Here is a 19,771-nt window from a genome sequence, read left to right on the forward strand (position 1 = left end):
AGACGGTCGCTGAATGTTGCAGGTGAAAGACGTAATGAACAGAAGAACCCTGGTCAAATATTTGTCTGAAACAACTGGTACCTTTTACCTTTTCATTTTGGGCATAGCTCAGATCTTCCTGTGTCTTGTAGGTCTCTGCCCGGCAGAAACGGCATACTAAGCTCAGGCTGTGTTCTGTTGAGCTACTTGTTAATTAAACATGGCCACTAATTGGAGTTACCTTATGGCTCCAGAAAAAGGAGAATGAATTGATAGACATCCAAGTTTTACTTCCATTCCTTTCAATGGAAGTAAATCCTGGATGTCTCATCCGTCTTTTATCAGGAGCCATTTGGTAACCCTTACAGAACTCATCCTTGGCTTAGCAAGCCCTTTTCTCTCTGCAGTACCCCATGCATAAGAAAAAGAGTTTTTAATATTTCCAGCAGACACATTGCCAGAGGATCACAGATTTATATACTGCGGAGGGATGCAGTAACTCTTCCTTATGGATGTGAAGGGAGCTGAAGAGGGAGAATTGGGGGTGGCAGAGAAGGTGGGAGTTGGGGGACAGAGCTTAGGAGGGAGAATTGGGGAAGGGCAGGGAAGGTTGAGGGTAGGGAGAGAGAGCTGGGAGGGAGGAGCTAGGATTTAAGATTGAGGGGTTCAGCACTAAATGAATTACTAATAAAATAACATTTTAAAAATATTGTACACAACATTTCCAAAATTCGTGGGCAGAATTGAAATCTTTGGGGCACACGGGCTTGCCCTTCCCCACTGTGCAAGCCCTTGGTTTTAACCCGTGGGTTTAAAGCAGGTTAAAACCACGGGCTCGCGAAAAATTTTTTAAAAGTAAAATTAAGCTCTGCTGGGCACGGAGGGCCAGCGCATGCGTTGGGATCGCTATAGAGCGGTTGGGGGCGTGATTCCGATCACCCTCATTTGCGTAAGGGCGATTTGTGAATCAGCCCCTCAGACACGTATCCGATCCGATCCGTGTCCTTAGTGAATCTAAGGCCTAAGTGACTTGGCCAGGATTTGAACTCACAGCCGCAGGGTCCTGAGGCTGTGTAGCTCTAACCATATTCTCCTCCCCTGAAAACCGCCTCACCCCCCCCCCCATCCCTGACCTCCCATCATGGCACGTGTTTGGGGGTTGCATTGGTGGTCCACTGTGGCCCATGGTAGAAGCAGATTCTCTGGGGCTGTGGGGATCCAAAATGATGTGTTGAGGAAGGGGTTTTTATGCCAGGTGTTAAGTCCAGCTGTGCTATAGACAGTTGTGACAGATACGACATGGTACCAGACCACAAGCTAGCAACACTGCTTCTGCTCACCTGTCCTGCCCCTGACACGCTCCATTTACTTCCTGTTCCTACGCTAAGTAGCCAGTGTGTTGGCCTGGCTGGGACCTGCACTGTGTAACCCACAGTGAAATTCATGCTCACTGCTTAAAACAGAATAGCCTTACTGGATCAGACCAATAGTCCCATCTTCACGGAGGCCAATCCAAGTCACAAGTACCTGGCCAAAACCCAAAGAGTAGCAGCAGTGGCTTGATAAAGACTTGGGGGAAGCCACTGCTTGCCCTGGATCGATAGCATGGAATATTGCTACACCTTGGGTTTTGGCCAGGTACTAGGGACCTGAATTGGCCACCGTGCGAACGGGCTACTGGGATTGATGGACCATTGGTCTGACCCAGTTCTCCCATGTCTGTCTCAACAGCAGACTAAGGACTTTTCCTCCAGGAACTTGTCCAAACCTTAACTGGTCTCACCACATCCTCCGGCAATGCGTTCCAGAGCTTAACTATTTAATATTCTTATTGCATCAAAACTGATATTATCTAACTGGAAAAACTATGATCTCCTAAATATTCATTACTGGGGGCAAACAGTCCCTGCAACAACACAAATATGAGATGTTATAACCTATAACTCAAGTATTAGAAATAGGTGAAGTGGGAAAATATAAATATGATTAGACTTAAGTCCGTTACATTAACGGGTGCTAGAATAGATGTGTCTGTCTGTCTTTCTTTCTGTCTCTCTGTCTCCTTAGCCGCTGTCTGTCTGTCTTTCTTTCTGTCTCTCTCCTTGGCCGCTGTCTGTCTGTCTTTTTTTCTTTGTCTCTCTCTCTTTGGCCGCTGGCTGTCTGTCTGTCTGTTTGTCTCTCTGACCCCCTGTCTGTTTGTCATTCTTTCTCTCTGTGTCTCTCCCTGGCCCTCTGTCTATCTGTCTTTCTTTCTCTCTCCTTGGCCGCTGTCTGTCTGTCTTTTTTTCTTTGTCTCTCTCTCTCTTTGGCCGCTGTCTGTCTGTCTTTCTGTCTGTCCCTCTGGGCCCCTGTCTGACTGTAATTATTTTTGTCTGTGTCTCTCCCTGGCCCCCTGTATATCTGTCTTTCATTCTCGCTCCTTGGCTGCTGTCTGTTTGTTTCTCTGGCCCCCTGTCTGTTTGTCATTCTTTCTGTCTGTGTCTCTCCCTGGCCCCCTGTCTGTCTATCTTTCTTTCTTTCTCGCTCCTTGGCTGCTGTCTGTTTGTTTCTCTGGCCCCCTGTCTGTTTGTCATTCTTTCTGTCTGTGTCTCTCCCTGGCCCCCTGTCTGTCTATCTTTCTTTCTTTCTCGCTCCTTGGCCGCTGGCTGTCTGTCTGCCTATCTCTCTGGCCCCCTGTCTGTTTGTCACTGTCTCTCCCTGGCCCTTTGTCTGTCTGTTTTTCTTTCTGTCTGTCTCTCTGTCTACCCCCTGCCTATCTCTCTCTGCCCCCCCCCCAGCAAACCATGATTGCTGCCTGCCCTCAGCACACCCCTCCTCCCACAAATCAGCCCCTTTTCCCTTTCCCCCTCCACTTCCCTGTGTAGCAGTAGCAGCTGGACACCTCGCAGCACCTCAGACGCGCCGCAAGACGCTGCATGCCGCAAATGGAACATGGCATGGAAGCAGAAATCACGGCGGCAGGGATCACGCCGTGTCAACTGCACATGCCCGGGTAAGGCTTTTATTATAGAGGATACTACAAATGACTCCACTTGTGCGAAGCTGAGAGTCTACTCAAATGGAAGAAAAGCCTCAGGTTTTTAGCGGCAGAGCCCAAGCTCAAACCATCACCACATCATTGACAAAAACTTCCACAGAGCGACAGTTCGCTATTGAGGTTTAAAACTTACGAAAGACCGAGATTTTATGCCGCTAAAACAACTGTGATTGTATAAAGGAGTCTGATATGTTGCCGACGTTTCACGGCACTAGGTCGTTTCTTCAGGGCTATACGACCTCGCTTTGTAAATGTCATGAAATAATGTCTATCACTTTCTGTCCGCTTATGCTTATATGGTATCAGAAATGAGAAACTTGTACATTTCCCCCTCCATATTCGCGATGGTTAGGGGCAGAATATAACCCCCCCCCCCCACAAATAATATTCAGGCCTGTTCTGCCCCTAATCCCTGCTTCCCCCAGCAATTTTAAGCCCTGTAAGCTCCCCCCCATAAGCCTTACCTGGTGGTCTAGCGGGTTTTTTGGGCTGATCGCTCACAGGAAATGGCTCGAGAGACGACAGGAGCTCAAGGCAGCCATTTCCTGTGAGCGATCAGCACGGGGCAGGAGCGTGGGAAGATCGCTCCTGCCCTGAAAACCCGCTAGACCACCAGGTAAGGCTTAAGAGGGGGGCTTACAGGGCTTAAAATAGCCCAACAAATGAAAATGCATTTTTGGGTTTAAAACCGTGAATAAGCGAATCCGTAGATACGGAAACCGCGAATGCGGAGGGGGAAGTGAACTTACTGACAGCGGTTGTGCTCACCATCTCACCAATGTCCTAAACGCTAAACCTCAGCGTCTCAGCTTTCAAAGGGAGGGTAGCCAAGCACGCCCCTCCACGTCAGCGCCAGGGGAAGTGTTGGCCTCATTGACGTGGCGGGGCCTGGTTGGCTACTTACTCTCCCTTTGAAAACTAAGACGCTGAGGTTTAACGTTTAGGGCACAACCGCTGTCAGTAAGTATAAGTTTCTCATTTCTGCTATCATATAAGCACATTACTGGGCTCTGTTTGATTCAACACGGGCTACTGAGCTTGATGGACCATTGCTCTGACTCAATAAGGCTATTCTTATGTATGTTATATTTTTTTTAGCATTTTTTAAAGTTTAATAAAATTTTGTGAAAAAAATAAAAATAAATCTCCAGTTAGCAGAAAAAGACCCCAAGTTGATATAGCTTCAAAATCACTGAGCTCTGGAACAACTTTACCTCCCCTCTTCAGAACTTGAGCTCTCTCCAAGTTTTCCGCAAACATCTGAAAACCTGGCTTTTCTTAAAAAATGTAAGTCTCCCTCCAACTTAGGAATCAAGGAAACTCTTATATCTTGGCATCCCAAGTCCTCTAAATTTTCTTCACACTTCTACCTCTAACCCTCTGTTGTAGTTCCTTCCTATTTCTCCTACTGTAAACTGCGTCGAGCTCTACGAACGTGGAGATGATGCGGTATACAAACCTAAGGATTAGATTAGATTAGGGACCTCCCTCCACTTCAAAATCACTGAGCTCTGGAACAACCTTACCTCCCCTCTTCGGAACTTGAGCTCTCTCCAAGTTTTCCGCAAACATCTGAAAACCTGGCTTTTCTTAAAAAATGTAAGTCTCCCTCCAACTTAGGAATCAAGGAAACTCTTATATCTTGGCATCCCAAGTCCTCTAAATGTTCTTCACACTTCTACCTCTAACCCTCTGTTGTAGTTCCTTCCTATTTCTCCTACTGTAAACTGCGTCGAGCTCTACGAACGTGGAGATGATGCGGTATACAAACCTAAGGATTAGATTAGATTAGGGACCTCCCTCCACTTCAAAATCACTGAGCTCTGGAACAACCTTACCTCCCCTCTTCGGAACTTGAGCTCTCTCCAAGTTTTCCGCAAACATCTGAAAACCTGGCTTTTCTTAAAAAATGTAAGTCTCCCTCCAACTTAGGAATCAAGGAAACTCTTATATCTTGGCATCCCAAGTCCTCTAAATGTTCTTCACACTTCTACCTCTAACCCTCTGTTGTAGTTCCTTCCTATTTCTCCTACTGTAAACTGCGTCGAGCTCTACGAACGTGGAGATGATGCGGTATACAAACCTAAGGATTAGATTAGATTAGATTAGCTTTTAATCCTTAACCCGCATCTGCTGAAAATCAAGGGTGGGCAATTTAATGGCCTTCACCTAAAGGGTGATCAATCATTGGAATGAACTTCCACTACAAGTGATCAAGGCCAGCAGTGTGCCAGATTTTAAGAAAAAAATGGGATCTCTAGCGGGACGAAGTTAAGAGGGTGGGCAGACTTGACGAGCTGTGGCCCTTTTCTGCCGTCATTTTCTATGCTTTACTCCTCTGCCCTCCAATCCAGCCCATTCACCTCAACTGCATCCATGACATCCCGTTTGACTATTTAGATTGTAAGCTCAGTTCCACCCATCCCCCGCCCTGTAACACCCTAATCCCGCCCCCAGTCCTGCCTGCTCTTGTCGGTCAGGGAGGAGGTCCGCGCAGGCCCGACGCGATTTGAGGAGGCTTTACAAAACCCAGACCCCACGGACATGTCCTCAAAAGGAGGAAAAAGTCCGGGGAATTCTGGACACCTAGTAACCCTAGGAAAGACCAAACCCAGCACTGGGGAGTCAAAACTATGCCAGTTGCGTGCAACAGATTTTAAAGAGATACGGGAGGGCGGGGAAGGGCCGGCGCCCCAACCGAGACAGCGCCCACCCACCGCCTACGCTACTGACCAGTGGGCATGCTTTCCTGAGAAGGAGAACGGTGGTTCTTGCAAATTTAGGTTTTCTGTTTTCTGTCGTTCTCCTGAGGTGCATTTTGTTTCTTATAAAAATTCAATAAAACGTTTGAACAGAGCAAAGAAGGTTCTAGAGTGGCTGAATGTGAAATGCACGGAAAGAAGGGAGCATGGCGGGAGCATCCACATGGGGCACCGGAGTCGAGAAGCTCCATGCCAGCCCCCAAGAGGTCTGTCCCTCCCCCACCCTCTCCCAGCCAGCCTGGTTTTCCCCCGTTGCCAAATTAGGGTCACCCTGTGGCTCCACAGGAAGGAAAATTATTAAGACTACATAAATACATTTTATGTTTAAATTATTTTTATTATTCCAGCAGTAAGAAGCAAATACAAACAGTAGTACCATTCAGGAAATAACATTTTCAACAATATAATCAGTTCCCCTCCCATCCCCTCCCCTCTCCAAGAATCCATGGCCAGTCCAACAGCTGAGAGTGGGAATCAAATCTTAAAGATTCAAAAGTCTATTGCGAGCACGCGGTGTGAGGTCCTGCCAGAAGTGCTCCCACACCTGACAAAATTTGCGACCCGGGCCAAGAGTCAAGTCTCCCACCATGCGTCTCTCCAGTGTTGCGTGCACTATCATTAGGGATCTCCATTTTGCATATGACGGGGGATCTCGGGAGAGCCAGTTGGTGAGGATGGCTTTTTTTCCCATCAAAAGGGCTCTGGAGATAAATGCTGACATTCCCCTGGGTTTGCTCGAGGCTATATTATAAAATCCAAATAACGCCCTTGGTTGCGGAAGCCATCGCCTTCCCCAAAGCGATGTAGTATATAGGCCAAGATGTCTCCAAAACTGTTGGATTGCGGGGCAGGCCCAAAACATGTGACTCAAAGATGCGTGAGCCTGATTGCATTTCGGGCAAGAATGCGACGCAGTCATCCCCATCCGGGCTGCACGTTCCGGTGGAATGTAAAGTCTAAGAACAATTTTCAATTGCATTTCCCAGTGAGTAATATTGGGTGACACCTTCTGAATGTTCTTCAAGACCCGTTGTAACTGCTGAGCAGTCAACTGGCAATGCAAGTCCTCAGCCCACACTGTCGCTAATATATCCAGATTCGTACTTGGTTGGCAATCCCAGATCCCCACAATATGAAATCGTAGAGGAATCCTCTGTTGGGCTGAAAGGCTGAAGAGTTCCGAAAGCGCCTCCCTGCAGACTTCAGTAAGGGCAGCCACTGGGAGGGACTGAACATAGTGACGGATCTGGTAATAGGCAAAGAGATCATTAGCCTGTAGGGCAAAAGTCCGTTGCAGCTCGGCAAATGTGGCCAGGCTCCCCTCCTCCGAAAACAGGTGAAAAAGATATTGTAGACCTTGTGCTTGCCACCTAAGAAAGGTGGCATTTTGCATGCCCGGCTGGAAAGCTCAATTGCCCTGTATAGGCAAATATAAAGACACCCTAGAAGACAATTTGGCTGTTTTACAGACCCATCTCCATGTCCTTCTGGCCGGCATAAAAATTACATAGATACATTTTAAAACCACGTGTGTACGACTATCTAATTTTATACTATTTCTTAAGTGTTCGGTGCCCAGTCTCCTGCTTCCTGTAAGTTATCCATTACTCTAAAGCAGTGTTTTTCAACCTTTTTACACCTATGGACCGGCAGAAATAAAAAAATTATTCTGTGGACTGGCATCGGTCCGTGGACCGGCGGTTGAAGAACACTGGGCTAAGTCGTGGGCCAGACCCCGCCCATCTCTACCCAATCTCCATCCCAGACTCCGCCCCCATAGTAGTACTAATTGCACCTTGCACGTCCCGTGCCTCATCTGGAAGCCTTCCCTCTGACGTTGCAACGTCAGAGAGAAGGCTTCCGGTTCAGGCGCAGGATGCCCGTAGGAGCCACTGCCCGTGGCTTTGTGCACCGAATCAGTTAGGAAGAGGAAGCTGGCTCAAAGATAACGTCACATCGATCGCACCGTGGACCGGCGGTTGAGAACACTAGGCTAAGTCGTGGGCCAGACCCCGCCCATCTCTACCCAATCTCCATCCCAGACTCCGCCCCCATAGTAGTACTAATTGCACCTTGCACGTCCCGTGCCTCATCTGGAAGCCTTCCCTCTGACGTTGCAACGTCAGAGAGAAGGCTTCCGGTTCAGGCGCAGGATGCCCGTAGGAGCCACTGCCCGTGGCTTTGTGCACCGAATCAGTTAGGAAGAGGAAGCTGGCTCAAAGATAACGTCACATCGATCGCACCGTGGACCGGCGGTTGAGAACACTAGGCTAAGTCGTGGGCCAGACCCCGCCCATCTCTACCCAATCTCCATCCCAGACTCCGCCCCCATAGTAGTACTAATTGCACCTTGCACGTCCCGTGCCTCATCTGGAAGCCTTCCCTCTGACGTTGCAACGTCAGAGAGAAGGCTTCCGGTTCAGGCGCAGGATGCCCGTAGGAGCCACTGCCCGTGGCTTTGTGCACCGAATCAGTTAGGAAGAGGAAGCTGGCTCAAAGATAACGTCACATCGATCGCACCGTGGACCGGCGGTTGAGAACACTAGGCTAAGTCGTGGGCCAGACCCCGCCCATCTCCACCCAATCTCCATCCCAGACTCCGCCCCCAAAGTAGTACTAATTGCACCTTGCACGTCCCGTGCCTCATCTGGAAGCCTTCCCTCTGACGTTGCAACGTCAGAGAGAAGGCTTCCGGTTCAGGCGCAGGATGCCCGTAGGAGCCACTGCCCGTGGCTTTGTGCACCGAATCAGTTAGGAAGAGGAAGCTGGCTCAAAGATAACGTCACATCGATCGCACCGTGGACCGGCGGTTGAGAACACTAGGCTAAGTCGTGGGCCAGACCCCGCCCATCTCTACCCAATCTCCATCCCAGACTCCGCCCCCATAGTAGTACTAATTGCACCTTGCACGTCCCGTGCCTCATCTGGAAGCCTTCCCTCTGACGTTGCAACGTCAGAGAGAAGGCTTCCGGTTCAGGCGCAGGACACGCGTAGGAGCCACTGCCCATGGCTTTGTGCACCGAATCAGTTAGGAAGAGGGAGCTGGCTCAAAGATAACGTCACATCGATCGCACCGTGGACCGGCGGTTGAGAACACTGTTTTGGGCCTGATGCACGTGCTGGCCCTGAGGACCGGCAGGAAATTTCTGTGGACCGGCACTGGTCCATGGACCGGTGGTTGAAGAACACTGCTCTAAAGCATTTTGCACTGTATAGTACCCCTCTATTTGTACCCTTCAATCCCCTTTTCCTTCAGGAACTTGTCCAGTCCCATTTTGAAACCCAAAATCGTACTCCACCCTACCACCTCCTCTGGAAGCGCGTTCCAGGTGTCCCCCACCCTCTGAGTAAAGAAGAACTTCCTGGCATTCGTTCTGAATCTATCTCCCTTCAGTTTTTCCGAGTGCCAGCCTGAAGAATCTGTCCCTCTCTACCTTCTCTATACCCTTCATGATCTTGTAAGTTTCTATCATATCCCCGCTAAGTCTCCGCTTTTCTAGGGAGAAGAGCCCCAGCTTCTCCAATCTCTCAGCATACGAAAGGTTCTCCATGCCCTTTATCATTTTTGTTGCTCTTCTCTGGACCCTCTCAAGTACCGCCATATCCTTCTTAAGGTACGGTGACCAGTATAGAAACGCAGTACTCCAGATACGGTCGCACCATCGCCCTATACAGCGGGAGGATAACTTCCTTGCTTCTGGTGTAGGGTCATGAAATAGTTAACTGTTGTTTAAAATATTGCTCTGGCCTACATAGCTGAAAACAGTGTACAATCTATTGACTGCATCTGCCTAAAATGTATGTCCCTACCTTACCACATTGTAAGCTGAATAGATAAGAGTTTGAGCCATGATGTACCCTGCCCTTCTGTACATTTAACTGTTAGAGTTAGATAGGTGTCCTGCTAGTGACCTGCTAGTGTGAGCTTAGAACCAATGAGTGTTAAGAAAAGTAACACGTGAAAAGCTTTTTCTAGAATTCAGTTGTATAGCCAGAAAAATGAATAAATATCTCTGTAACTTCCTGGTTTCGGCACTTCTGAGCCAGCTTGGAGCTCAGGGGTCCAGCATGCATGCTGTGAATAAAACTTGTACTTTTCACGCCTCTGACTTTGTGTGTCCAAGTGACCTTTCATTTGGCTTCCGAACAGGGACTTGAAGGTCTCTTGACCACTGGTTACTCGATTGGTCACTTGTTTCTGGTCCTACGGCTGATATGTCTGCTTAGCCGGCTGCCTTCCTTTTGGGGGGTTGGCAGACCTCAGGACGTTGGACCGCTTCAACTGACTTATCTAGTCTCAGTTTAAAGTACAAGAATCTGTATCTGTATCTGTATCTGTACCTGGAGTGGCCACTATCTGGTAAGTGGGGATTGATCATCCCTATCCTGTCTCTCGTCTCCTGCCTAGTAAGCCACGTGATCTGTCGCTGAAAAGTTGTGGGAAAGGGATTCTAGGAACTGTTATTTTCTGGTTGAGTAACTGAACTGAAATCTGTTGTGTTTTGTGTGTTTGAGAGTGTCTGAGACGTCCTTGAGGACGAAGCGAGTGTGGACCTGTTAGTACTGCGTTTCCCTAGTCCGGAGACGGGCGGGGCCAGGAATTCAGGGAAGTGTTTTTGTCCTCCATTGCACAATGGGGGGATGTCTGTCTACCTGTGGGGATCCCTTGATATGTTAACTAATTTTAAAAAAGGAATTTGTCTTTGATTATACTTAACAAATCAACCCTTATTTGTCTGTGCTAGTTAGAATGGCCGATATTTGGTGTGGGCTGGCCCCCTCTGGCTCCCTGGAAGAGGACATAACTCGTCAGGTTTTTATGCATTCGTTTGCTGTCAGTTCCTCTTCCAGTCAGCCAATTTTTGCATTCCAATGGGAAAACCCTTCCACTGGACAAACCTCCTAAGTAACCTGGACCCGTCTACCCCAGGGCTTTAAAATTAGCCCCTCTCTATTCAGCACTGCCCTTGCTTCAGACCTTGCCAAATTCTTCCCTTCATCTGATTCCCAAGTCCTGCAATATCCCGGGTTCTTTATGACTTCTGTCTGTTCAAATGTTTCAGTGAAGTTTAAACTGTCAGTTGTTCACAGCATGAGAGGAGAGTACTTTTCCTTTTGTGCTGATAAGGGCCATGAAGTGTGTAGCACTTCCAATGTAGTTTCTCCTGAAACAGATAAGTGGTTTTGCATTTGAAGTTTTTGGCTATGTTATAAAATGTATATGCATATTCAGAAATGCATATAAATGAAAAATATGATTTCTGGAACTTATATTCCATGCTAAAAAGAAGTTCTTTGTCCAAATTTAGTAGTTATTTGTCTAAATTTAAAAGTTCTGAAAAGGACTACATCTGTAATTTGATCTCTTTGATCTTTAAGCAACTCTCTCTCCTTTGTGAAATTCTGTAGGAAGGGGGAGTAAGTCTCTACTGAGACCCATGTTGATTGTAAAAAAAAAAAATAAAAATTGAACAATGTTTAAACTTGTGAGTACAGTAAAACTTTGGTTTGGGAGCATAATTTGTTCCAGAAGTATGCTTGTATTCCAGGGCACTAGTGTACAAAAATATACATACTTGTATTGCAAGCCCTTGCTCGTTTGGAACAGTTACTGCATTCCTGCAGCGTCATATAGAGAGGAACCATTGGCTCAGTTGTGAAAATGTGATGCTTCTATACTGTATGTACATGTATTGCAAGACGTTGCTGGTATAGCAAGTTAAAATTTAATCATTGCTTGTCTTATAGAACACTTGCAAACCAAGTTATTTGCAATCCAAAGTTTTACTGTATATTCCAATCTTTGTTTTGTATTTCTGTATATAAAAAAATGTAAGTTTAGGTATAACAATGTAATTTTTAGGAATGCTTTGGATTGAAGTAAATTTTTTGCCAGTCAGCTGATAGTGAAGGAACTGCTGCTTTAGAGAGTGCTTGTGTCAGACTACCCTGCTTAGTGGGTGGATCCAGAACTGCATTTAGCTTAATTTTATAAGTCAGCTCTTTGGGGTAGGAACCTGATATAGAATAGGGATTGAGAACAATTCTTATGTGCTAGTAGACAACTTAAGTTCAATTATTTTGTACCTTCTCTAATCTTTTGTAAACCACATAGCTCTTCACGGTATTGCGGTATATAAACTGTTATTATTATTATTTATCTGAGTCTTTCAGATAGTGGGTCTGCCTTTTAAATTTTCCTGTGGCCATATTTACATTGATTTCAAGTATGCCTTCCTCGTGTCACCTACCTTGGCTTTCAAATCTCCAAGGGTACCAGGTCCCTTCCTACATCGAGGTCCAGGCTGTCTGTAGTCTCCCTGTCCCTGATAACTGCAAGGCTCTGAGCACCTTTCTCAGTATTGCAGGATACTGTCCCATCTGGATCCCTGATTTCTCTACTATTGCTCGTCCTCTGTATGATTCCACCAAAGGCGCTGACTCAGCCCCTTTTGTCTGGACCCAACTTCAGGAGCGGTCTTTTCGCTGCCTCCAAAAACTTCTGACTCAGGCCCCTGCCTTCTGGCCCTTCTGCCCAAGAAGCTGAGCTTTATGCCCTCACTTCTGCCCTGCGCCACTCTGCCTCTCAGTCTTGCAATATATATATACTGACTCCAAATATGCTTTCCTTAACTTGCATTCCCATAGGGCCATCTGGAAACATCGAGGTTTCATTATAGCCTCCGGCCGCCTGATCCATCATGCTCCCCTCATTCTTGACCTTCTTGAGGCCGTACAACTACCCTCACGTGTTTCTGTTATGCACTGCCATGCTTATAGACGCGTGATGGACCTTGTCTCTCGTGGCAATGCCCTTGCCAACCGCACAGCCCGAGCTGCCAGTCTCTGCCCCCTCTTTCGGCCCCTCTGTATACAATCATTCCTTTTCTGGATTCCCTTACACCCCAGTACGCTTCTCAGGAACAGACTTGGGCATGCATTATTTTGGGCCAGTCTGTCCTGAAAGGGGGGTGGATACAAAATGCGCCAATTCAAGTGCCAATCCAGACCCACACACTGATACTTCAAACGTAAGCACAGCGGGTACCCTCATATTCATTCCTCAACACCTGGCCCTCACGATTGTCAAAAGATGCCATGATTTGGCACACTCTGGAGAACTCGCTATGAAAATTGACTCTCAAGAGACATTTCTTTATCAATCACCTTGATCAGCTAGTCCGGAATATGGTCCGACAGTGTGTTGTCGGTTCTAGAATAAAATTCCCAATCAGATGACTGCCACCTCTTGGATACCAACCTATTGGAACATATCCAATGCAGGTTCTGTCTGTAGATTTTACTCACATGCCCATTTCCCGTTCCCTCAGTCACTTCCTAGTCTTCACAGACACCCTGACTAGATGGGTCAAAGCCTTCCTTACTTGCACTGAACGCGCCAGGGAAGTAACCAAACACCTCCTGAATAATTCCATGCCTTGATCTCCTTGTTTTTATAGGCAATGACAATGGCCCTGCTTTCATTGCCGATGTTGTCCAACAAATTGCTCAGGCCCTCCAAATTGAATAGAAATTATATGCTGCTTACTATCCTGAGAGCTCTGGTCAGGTCAAAAGAATGAACAGAACTCTTAAGACCCTTCTCACAAAATGAATTGAAGAAACTAATCTGTCCTGGCCTGTCCTGCTGCCTTCTGTTCTTTTTCAGATTAGATGCATCCCATCTAAGCCCCATTTGAGCTCATGTCCGGCTGGCCACCACCCATTGTGAACCCAGATCCTGGTTCCTTTGCTACTCTGGAATCAGATATCCTCCAGAGTCAGGTCCAGTCTTTAGCTAAAGCCCTTTAAGAGCTCCACAAATGGGTCCTGGAAAGGGCCCCACTATCGATAGCTACACAAGTCCATGGGTATGTCCCTGTAAATACAGTATGGCTAAAACTTGGAAGTCAGATCCCCTGAAACTTAGGTGGATAGGTCCTTTTACTGTAATAATTTCTTCTCTTACAGTTGTCAAAGGTGTCCGGACATGAAACTTGGTTCCACTACAACACGGATCTTCAGCTGAAGCTTTCTAAGACCTCAAAAGTTCTGAATATTTACCACTGTACTTAGCAGGTGTTCTGAATATAATTCTTTATAAGTGTTTGAGTTTAATTGACTGCCTGTGGTTCACCACTGCCTTTAGCAAGTGTCTTGAGTATAACTGTTTGAAGTTTTCTAAGTTGTGCCTGAAAGAAAAATGAGCTTCCTATGTTAGTATATATAGATATGATATTTGTGTTGCCCTCACTTATGTTTCTTTCTTCTGTATTTTGTACTTAACAAGTGCAGCCCCTTTGCCTGATGTTTGTTTGCGTGAAGGAGTTAAGTACAGAAAATGTCAAACATTTGAGGGTATTTTCTGTTTCCAATCTACTGGTGATGAAGTTTAAAAGTGGACGGAAATCTGCATTGATGATGTTCCACTTATCAACTAGGCTCTTATTGTAGACCCCACTCACCCGGTGTCTTTGTATTGTGATACATGTGTGCTATTTGATGTTTCTCAAGGTCATGGTACTACCCCTAATTCAGTTTTGTGTGGCTCCCTAGATTGACAGCGTTATTATACCAAATGTGCTAAGTATATAGGTCTGTATAACCTGATGCCTTTAAGAACTGCCCCTATGAGGAAACCTTCACTAATGGTGGAGCCTGTCCTTTATGAGAAAGAATACCCCGTCTGCCTCCCTTACTATAGGTCCTAGCTCCGGCCCCTTGTGTACTACAGGCTACTGTAATCCCATGGTTTTCACTATCACTGACCCATATAACTGGAATGCCAATGTCCAAGTCCAGAAGGCCAGAGACTGCATGGCATTGTATATTGATGGTAAAAGGTGAGACTCAGGTACTGATGTATATGTCTGAATTGTATCCCGCTCATGTGCTCCTGTCCATCACTCTTTGGTGTTTCCCCAGTTTTATGAAATTATGAAAGTAGATACTGATATCCTGTAATCACTAGAAATCTGTTTATATAGTTTGCTGAAACTATAGGTCAGACTCTTAATGTTAGCAATTATTTTGTATGAGGAGGGACTGGTATGGGAGAACAGTGGCTATGGGAGGCAAAGCAGCTGGACATGTTAAACCTGACTTCACAGACCCTCACTTTTACGTCAGGTCCACGACCTTCACGATGGGCCTTGTGAACCTCCATTGTTGCTTCCCACTGTCTTCAGCCCTTCAGACACTGCTTAATGGAACTTCCTATGAATTATGGTCAGCTCCTGATAGTTGATATTGGCTCTGTGATCTGTTTGCCTACTCTTGGTTGCCTGCTTAATGGACTGGTACATGTGTGCTTTGCATGATTCGTCCCAGCTTCTTCCCGATGGTGAACACCTGGGAGCCCCTGTATTCAACACCAGAGGTCGCCAAAAGCGGTCTACTTCCACCAATTCCCTTAAAATAGGTGAATGGGGTGATGACTGGCCTGCAGAACGAATCATTGCTGCTTATGAACCTGCCACATGGACCGAGGATGACACCTGGGGCTATCAGACCCCAATCTATATGCTGAACTGCATTATTTGTCTATAAGCTGTACTTGAACTGATAACCAATGAGACCTCCCGAGCTTTGAGTACCATTGGCAGAGCGAATGCTAAAATGTGCACTGCTATTTATCAGAATCGTCTAGCTTTGGACTATTTACTAGCTGCTGTGCCTGTGATAAATTCAACCTCTCCAACTGCTGCCTTGAACTTGAGTAAAGTGATTGAGAACGATGTGGATCGTATCACCAAACTGGCTCATGTTCCTGACCAGACCTGGCGTGACCTTACTGCAGACTGGATCTCTGGTACCTTCAGCTCCTGGTTGCCCTCTGGTTCAGCATTGAAGATCATCTTGCTGGTTGCTACCCTGTCTTCTCTGCTCCTTTGCTGCCTGCCCTGTATGGTCCCCATAGCCATAAAGCTGCTCCACTGAACTATGGACTCTGTTGTCAAATGTTCCACTGCTGCATTGGCCCTCTCCCAGTATCGTCCCTTACCCACTGGGGACCCCGACTTTCCTGACCCCTAACTTTATTTTGTCAGGCTTGGCTCCTTAGGTACGCCAGCCTGAAAGGGGGGAATGTAGGGTCATGAAATAGTTAACTGTTGTTTAAAATATTGCTCTGGCCTACATAGCTGAAAACAGTGTACAATCTATTGACTGCATCTGCCTAAAATGTATGTCCCTACCTTACCACATTGTAAGCTGAATAGATAAGAGTTTGAGCCATGATGTACCCTGCCCTTCTGTACATTTAACTGTTAGAGTTAGATAGGTGTCCTGCTAGTGACCTGCTAGTGTGAGCTTAGAACCAATGAGTGTTAAGAAAAGTAACACGTGAAAAGCTTTTTCTAGAATTCAGTTGTATAGCCAGAAAAATGAATAAATATCTCTGTAACTTCCTGGTTTCGGCACTTCTGAGCCAGCTTGGAGCTCAGGGGTCCAGCATGCATGCTGTGAATAAAACTTGTACTTTTCACGCCTCTGACTTTGTGTGTCCAAGTGACCTTTCACTGGTAGCGATACCTTTTTTGATAAGATACACGCTAGTATAATATTATAAAGAACTTAGGAGAGAAAGGAGCTCCGGCCAATTAACAAGGTTGAAATTGTGAAATAATCAATATCAGCTTAAGGCAGTGGTCTCAAACTCGTGGCCCAGGGCCCACATGCGGCCCGCCAGGTCCTATTTTGAGGCCCTCGGTATGTTTATCCTAATCACAACAGTAAAATAAAACAGTTTCTTGATCACGTGTCTCTTTAGCTATAAATGACAATAGTATTATTAAGACTTAGCCAAAAGGAAAGATTTATAAACTAGAAAGAGTTTTACCTCATGCAAAATTGTCATTTCTTTAATAAGACATTAACTATTTTTGGTTTTTTTTCTGAGGGCCTCCAAGTACCTACAAATGTGGCCCCGCAAAGGGTTGGAGTTTGAGACCACTGGGCTAAAGGGACCCATAAGTGTCACAATGGTCCCCAAATCATCTCGCTGCGGCTCCGATGCAGGAGACTGAACACTGAACACTTACGAAATGGTATAAAATTAGATAGTCTTACACACGTGGTTTTCAAAATTATTTATTTGATCAATTGCACAAGTATTTTTAACAAATATGAATAAATAGCAAAATAAACCAGTCATTAGTCTTAATAAGTTTTCATTTCTACATTGGTATTGACTATTTTCAACTCCTGATAATAAAAAGGCCACAAAAAGGAACCCTGATGTCTCAATCCATCCTCCTTTCTCTGGAGCCATAAAGGAACCCCCACGGCCTTGCTCTGTCTGCCCAGTGCCCTCCCCTGAAATCAGAACTACAAGTCCATACATGCAATGGGGTAAAGCCAGGACTGGCAATGGGGAAGGGGGTGTGGCCGGCGAAGGGAGGGCTTCTTCCTGCTCCGGCTTGCTCTTCCTGTTTGCTGCTGTGCAAAAGCATCAGGCTGCCCTGGCAGTGGGCTCCAGAAGACACCCCCGGCCCCTCTCCTGGGGGATGGATCCCCCCTCCCCCGCCCCTGCAGTCTTGGCTGCCTTTGGGACTGAGTGAGGGACTCTGGTGGAGGAAGCTGGAGCTGCTGAGCAGGTAAATAGTCTGGCAGGGGACAGGGAATCTGCCCCAGCCCCTGAACAGGACTGGCACAGAAAGACAGGGGCAGGCAAGTCCTTAGGGGCAGGGAGGAAGGGGAGCAGCTTGGATTTAGGGGCAAACACAATAGAAATTATCCCACCCAGGACACAATGCAGAAGCTTGCTCAAGACTGGGGGTGCTGACACCCACAAACCTGCCTCCCAAGCCTCTGTTTACATTTTACAGGATCCAGTTCTCATCTAAACCATTTCCAGCAGATCTGGGGGAAGAAAGAGAGAGGCTGACTAGGCTCCTGGATTAACCCTGCTGGTGCTGGGCAGGATATGGGTCAGTGATCAGTAGGGAAGGGGGAGGGAGGCAGGACTGGACTGCTGGATTAACCCTGCTGGTGCTGGGCAGGATGTTGGTCAGTGATCACTAGGGAAGGGGGAGGGGGGAGGAAGGCAGGACTGGACTGCTGGATTAACCCTGCTGGTGCTGGGCAGGATGTGGGTCAGTGATCAGTAGGGAAGAAAAAGGGGGAGGGAGGCAGGACTGGGCTACTGGATTAACCCTGATGGTGCTGGGCAGGATGTGGGTCAGTGATCAGTAGGGAAGGGGGAGGGGGAGGGAGGCAGGACTGGGCTACTGGATTAACCCTGATGGTGCTGGGCAGGATGTGGGTCAGTGATCAGTAGGGGAGGGGGGAGGGAGGCAGGACTGGGCTGCTGGATTAACCTTGATGGTGCTGGGCAGGATGTGGGTCAGTGATCACTGGTGAAGGGGGAGGCAGGACTGGGCTACTGGATTAACCCTGCTGGTGCTGGGCAGGATGTGGGTCAGTGATCAGTAGGGGAGGGGGGAGGGAGGCAGGACTGGGCTGCTGGATTAACCCTGCTGCTGCTGGGCAGGATGTGGGTCAGTGATCAGTAGGGGAGGGGGGAGGGAGGCAGGACTGGGCTGCTGGATTAACCCTGCTGGTGCTGGGCAGGATGTGGGTCAGTGATCAGTAGGGAAGGGGGAGGGGGAGGGAGGCAGGACTGGGCTTCTGGATTAACCCTGCTGGTACTGGGCAGGATGTGGGTCAGTGATCAGTGGGGGAGAGGGGAGGGAGGCAGGACTGGGCTGCTGGATTAACCCTGCCGGTGCTGGGCAGGATGTGGGTCAGTGATCAGTAGGGAAGGGGGAGGTGATGGGAGGCAGGACTGGCCTGCTGGATTAACCGTGCTGGTGCTGGGCAGGATGTGAGTTAGTGATCAGTAGGGAAGGGGGGAGGAAGGACTGGGCTGTAGGATTAACCCTGCTAGTGCTGGGCAGGATGTGGGTCAGTGATCAGTAGGGAAGGGGGAGGGGGAGGGAGGCAGGACTGGGCTGCTGGATTAACCCTGCTGGTGCAGGGCAGGATGTGGGTCAGTGATCAGTAGGGAAGGGAGAGATGGGAGGGAGACAGCACTGGGCTGCTGGATTAACCCTGCTGGTGCTGGGCAGGATGTGGGTCAGTAATCACTGGTGAAGGGGGGGAAGGTACGACTGGGCTACTGGATTAACCCTGCTGGTGCTGGGCCTGATGTGGGTCAGTGATCAGTAGGGGAGGGGGGAGGGAGGCAGGACTGGGCTGCTGGATTAACCCTGCTGCTGCTGGGCAGGATGTGGATCAGTGATCAAGGGTGTAGGGGGGGGGGGAGGCAGGACTGGGCTGCTGGATTAACCCTGCTGGTGCTGGGCAGGATGTGGGTCAGTGATCAGTAGGGGAGGGGGGAGGGAGGCAGGACTGAGCTGCTGGATTAACCCTGCTGCTGCTGGGCAGGATGTGGATCAGTGATCAAGGGTGTAGGGGGGGAGGCAGGACTGGGCTGCTGGATTAACCCTGCTGGTGCTGGGCAGGATGTGGGTCAGTGATCAGTAGGGGAGGGGGGAGGGAGGCAGGACTAGACTGCTGGATTAACCCTGCTGCTGCTGGGCAGGATGTGGGTCAGGGATCAGTAGGGAAGGGGGAGCGGGAGGGAGGCAGGACTGGGCTGCAGGATTTACCCTGCTGGTGCTGGGCAGGATGTGGGTCAGTGATCAGTAGGGATGGGGGAGGGGGAGGGGGAGGGAGGCAGGACTGGGCTGCAGGATTTACCCTGCTGGTGCTGGGCAGGATGTGGGTCAGTGATCACTGGTGAAGGGGGGGAGGCAGGACTGGACTACTGGATTAACCCTGCTGGTGCTGGGCAGGATGTTGATCAGTGATCAGTAGGGAAGGGGGAGGGGGGAGGAAGGCAGGACTGGGCTGCTGGATTAACCCTGCTGTTGCTGGGCAGGATGTGAGTCAGTCAACACTGGTGAAGGGGGAGGCAGGAGTGGGCTACTGGATTAACCCTGCTGGTACTGGGCAGAATGTGGGTCAGTGATTAGTAGGGAAGGGGGAG

General features: G+C 48.1%; 1 protein-coding gene across 1 annotated transcript in view; it reads left to right on the plus strand.

The window, feature by feature from the left end:
• Positions 1 to 19,771, plus strand: part of LOC117354705 (zinc finger protein 271-like) — a 69,025-nt gene that overhangs the window by 40,315 nt on the left and 8,939 nt on the right. The window lies entirely within an intron of this gene.

The sequence above is a fragment of the Geotrypetes seraphini genome, chromosome 2 (genome assembly GCF_902459505.1).
Source record: "Geotrypetes seraphini chromosome 2, aGeoSer1.1, whole genome shotgun sequence".
Taxonomy (NCBI): domain Eukaryota; kingdom Metazoa; phylum Chordata; class Amphibia; order Gymnophiona; family Dermophiidae; genus Geotrypetes; species Geotrypetes seraphini.